Consider the following 4,983-nt stretch of genomic DNA (forward strand, 5'->3'; position numbering starts at 1 on the left):
TGGTCCAATGGACTTCTCCATGCAGTTTGAAAATGACATACTCCTTTAAAAGTAATGATATCCTACAGTTGATAATCTTTGTAAGAAGAGCAAAATTCTATCCAATGCGTGCCTAATGTATAAGCAAGACAAAGAGACTGGTGATCACCTCTTCTTGCACTATGTTTTACTTCACAAATTTAGAAATGGGCCTTTCGAAATTTGGGTTTTCCTCTTATACTGCCATAAAATCTAATCAATATTGTTAACCATCTCAATCTAGTAAGTTTGTCATCTAATAGAATTCTTATTTGGAAGATCTATAGAGGCGCAATTCTTCAGCAGATTTGGCTCGAACGCAATAGGAGAACCTTTGAGGGAGTGTCTTTAGATTTGGAATGCACTAAGGATAGAATTTTACAAACCCTTTGGGATTGATTATCCATCACCAATGAAGGCAAAGGAATCTCCGGGCAGACATCTTTGTTAACATAAAGAGTTTAGCTTTTAGCTATTCTCCCAACTGTAGACCTCGCACTTTTTGGAAACCCCCTCCGGAGGGCTATCTCAAATTCAATTTTAATGGGAACTCCTTTAGGAACCTAGAACTCGCTGGAATTATAGGTATTTTAAGAAATCATGAACGGTCTATAATCTTCTCTTATGTTGGCCCTTGTGGATCTACCACAGCTAACCAAGCTGAGACTCATTTGTGGATCTACCACAGCTAACCAAGCTGAGACTCATTCGCTATTGCAAGGATTGAAAATCATTATAAGAAAAGGAATTTTGGGTGTGTCATAATGGTTGAAAGAGACTCCCTAAATATAATAAAATGATGTAAACATAAACAAATGGTCTTATATATACAATTTACAAGGTGCCCCTATCGACAATCTAAGGAAAGTCGGATCTCTTATGAGGGATCAGATCACCTTTTGATTGGAATTTGTCTAAACCACGATCTAATTGAGTTATATCATATCAGTGAAGAGCAGATTATATTGTCAATCTCGTACAATATTGATCTCAAATCTAGTTGTACACAACTAGCAATGGAGAACAATTTTCAGCAACATGGTGAATTGAAGATTTGATTACATCGCTTGAATCCCATGACCAAATGGGCTTAAATTTTGATATGGTATTCCCCATCGAGCTTTCTATCCTTATAGATGTCAATAGCGTTACTAATACAGATGATGGCTAGATCGAAGGAAAAAGTATGGGATTGAAAGTGATCTCATGTATAGTAGTTATTATAACTTTGATCCACTTTTTCCCTTGTATCTTATAATTTGTAAAGTATTTTGAGCTGAAAATTTACAGACATGATCTTCACTCAACTTTTAAACATTCATCCAACTTGTTATGGGTTTTTAAAACTGAATTTGGGGTCAGAATATATACATAATTTACCTAAAAAATGAGGATGCAGAATTTTATAAAACTGACCAATAAAATGATGATGGCCCTTTGATTTGAGGATTTTTTGAACTAAATTTTTCTTCAAATGATGCAAGAATGATTACTCATAATTCCATGGCGATATATCATCGAATAACAGCTAATAAAGGGCAAATTTGAAGGAATTTGAGTAGAGCATCAGAGTTTTTAAATTTTTGATGCCATATCCACTAAATTGACCATAATTCCTTTAACCTTGGAGTTTTTTATCCAAATTTCTAGGAAATGATCATGGCAATATATTTTACAAAATCATGGAAGAAAATCGAGCAAAAATCGAAAAAAATTACCTCAAACAAAGGAGCTTGGATGGATATACGAGAGAAAAGCCATTCAATGGCAAATATAAAAAAATTCTCAAATTTGTCTTTCCAAAATGGTCATTTTTTGGGTAGCTTGAGCTAGTTTTTGATAATCCACCTACCAACTATCAATTATCCACCTATAATCTCAAGCCTCCTATATAAAATTGCGAACCCTCATTTTCAAAAGGTTAGGGATTGTGGTTAGAAGTTTAGAGGGAGAAAACCTTGCTTAGGAACTCTAACTCAGTGAAACCAAATTTTCTACCCTAATTACCCTTGAAATTTTTAATTCCAAGTATGCCCAAAAAAAAAAAAAACCCAAAAATCACAAAATAACAAAAATACTCAAAGATACAAAAAAATCAAATTACTTAGGCTACCCCTAGCAAACCCTTAGATCCTAACATCAAAGTGGAAATCAAGGAAAGTGAAAGGGATTGAAGCTTTAAAACATTAGCAACACACACGGGGGCTCCGAGGCGAACACATTCGTGGTAGATAAAATAGACTATCACATATAAAATTAATTGTCATCCAAACATACCATTAATGTCGACTATCAACACTTATTTCATACATTAACCCTAAAAATCGATTTTGGAACCATTCTCAATTACAGTATTACCGTATTCAATTCACTCAAACACTAGCCCCACCAACCACACCAAAAGGCCCCTGTCTCAACTGCTAGTCCACAACCTCTACATATATCATCTACATGCATTCTTAAATAGTAATCAGGGACCACATGAAATATATGTGATTTGGTTGTCTAATTGTCAAGACGACGACCATCCTCCCATGGGGCATTGGCAGTTGAGATATTTGAGGAGGACTAAATCTATTTTGTTGTACGGTCTTATTCACAAAGGGATACTTTTCTATTTCTTTGTAGACTGTACCCTTAATACTTTTTTTGTGTTTATTTTCAATACATGAAAAATTTAGGAAAAATATCTCCATACCTTCTATTTTTAAGTTTCATATCTCCATATACCTAAGGTTTCAAAACATATATTGGATCTTGAAATCCTAGATTTTATATCTTCTAATCCTCTGAGTTGACCTTATCCACCGTAATGTTATTTTTTTAACCTAAACAAATTGAAAAAAGACAGTGCTTTCTGAACCCCATCCTCTCTCTTTTCACCATATATTTTCCTAATTTCTCTCTCCCCAAACCCATTCTCATTTTCCCTATTTCCACCAACCCAACCCTCTCTCTATCTCCTCGTATTTTTTACTCTCTACTTGTTTTTCTCTTTCCCCATTAACTTCCACTCACTCTCTCCCTCTCTCCGTTAACTTCCATCCCCTCTCAAAACATTCATTTGCCTTTTTGGATAAAGGGCAATTTAGATTTTATAGAGAGAGAGAGAGTTTGTTTATCGGTCCTAGTCTCCCATGATTTCACTTGGTTTACATGGTCAATGAAACAAAGAGAGAGAGAGAGAGCTGATTGATCCCGGTCTCCCATGATTTCACCTGGTTTAAGACAAACAGTGAAACGCATTGGCAGTCGCTCACTAATTAGACGATGATAGAAAGACATAAACTGCACTTTCCTCTGATTCACAAAGACCTTTCCTGTGAACCAAAACTAAAAGCATCCCTCTTTTCCTTTTCATCCCTCTAAAACCCCAAGATCAAGGCCCATTAAAAAAAAAGAAAAAAAAAGATGGGCCAAATAACAAAAAAAGAAAGCTCATTAACTCAAAGATTCTCGTATTCATAATGGCAAAATAAGTACATGGGTCGTTTTTCTACAATATGGTACCCCAGCTTACATACCCTCGTAGATAGAGAGAGAACGAGGGGTAGATAGAGAAAGATGAATAGAGAGAGAGGTTTGGTTATATGTAACAAAGGCCAATTATACATTAGGTAGCAATGACTGTTTCGGCATTGCTCGAAGCATCAACTAGAGAAGATGGGGTTTCATTTTTCATGGAGGATAGAGCGCATTTCTCCTTTCTCTCATCAATGTTCATTTATTGTTGCCCATACTTCCGAACTACAAAAGTCACCTCTGCAATAAATAACAAGACATCAACAATCAAAAGCCTAAAAGTGTTGTTTTCATTTATATAATTACATAGAAATCTAATGAAATTAGGGAAGGAAATGGATTATGCAATAGGATTTTAAGGATATGTACCAAAAAAAACCAGAGCAATTTGTCATCCAAAAGTTGCAAAGATCTGTCTCTGTGGGCAGAACAATGATTTATTTAACAGATATGAAGAGACGGCTTTCTCCAAGTTAAGAACGAGATAGGTGAGAGACACGGGGAGAGAGAGAAAGGATTGGGTGGTGGAAATATGAAGAGAGGCTTTCTCCAAGTTAACTGCGAGATAGGTGAGAGACACGGGGAGAAAGAGAAAGGATTGGGTGGTGGAAATATGGAGAGAGAAGGGGTCTTGGGAGAGAGAGAAAGGATTGGGTGGTGGAAATATGGAGAGAGAAGGGGTCTTGGGAGAGAGAGAGAAAGAGAAATTACAGAATATTCGATAAAGAGGGAGTGGATGAGGTTATAAATGATTGTTTTTAAAGAATTTGTTTGGGTTAAAACAATAGAATTAAATTGGGTAAAGTTAGTTTAGGGGTTTAGAAAATATAAAACTTTAGGATTTTTATGTTTCAAGATATGTTTTGAATTCTTGGGTTTATGAAGATATGAAACTTAAAAATAAAGGATACGAAGATATTTTTCCAAACATTTACATCAAAAGGGACCGTGTGGCACTAGTATAAGTGGATAGGCCCTTCATCATTATTATATTCAAAGTCTTTTCCCAATTGCAGGTAGCTACATGAATCATGGTTTACCATTCTGCTATATTAAAAGCCATATCCTCTATGAAGCTATAAGTTTCAATATATTTTCTCATTACTTCCAACCACGTCATTTTGGACCTACTCCTAAATGGATATGCCTTGATAATTGATATTGATTTGGTTGTAGAAATGTGCATGTGGGTTGTGTTCTGTTTCTCTTAAATTTGTAAGATAATAAGATTCGTTTATGACCGAAAGTCGAAATTGTGTTTTTGAAATCCACTTAAGGCCTGTTTGGGTACATGGATTTCTAGTATCTTGGATATTGTCAAAATCCACCGTTTGGATTGTTTAATGACTAGGATACTTAAAATTAGGATAATCAGAATTATGAAAATAAAACATACTTTTCCATGATTCATTTCCACATCAAAACCTATTTTTTTTGTATTTT

The 4,983-nt window shown here is 35.1% G+C and overlaps 1 long non-coding RNA gene across 1 annotated transcript; it reads right to left on the reverse strand.

Annotated features, from left to right (window-relative positions):
- Positions 1–3,462: 3,462 nt before the first annotated feature.
- On the reverse strand, positions 3,463–4,009 carry LOC148781054 (uncharacterized). Its single transcript, XR_016060075.1, has 2 exons — positions 3,910–4,009; positions 3,463–3,780 (listed from the first exon to the last, which is right to left on the reverse strand). It is a non-coding gene; the product is annotated as an uncharacterized LOC148781054 (long non-coding RNA).
- Between the last annotated feature and the right edge of the window lie 974 nt (positions 4,010–4,983).

The sequence above is a fragment of the Amborella trichopoda genome, chromosome 8, assembly GCF_054954075.1.
Source record: "Amborella trichopoda isolate Santa Cruz 75 chromosome 8, AtrichopodaSantaCruz75HAP2 v2.0, whole genome shotgun sequence".
NCBI lineage: Eukaryota > Viridiplantae > Streptophyta > Magnoliopsida > Amborellales > Amborellaceae > Amborella > Amborella trichopoda.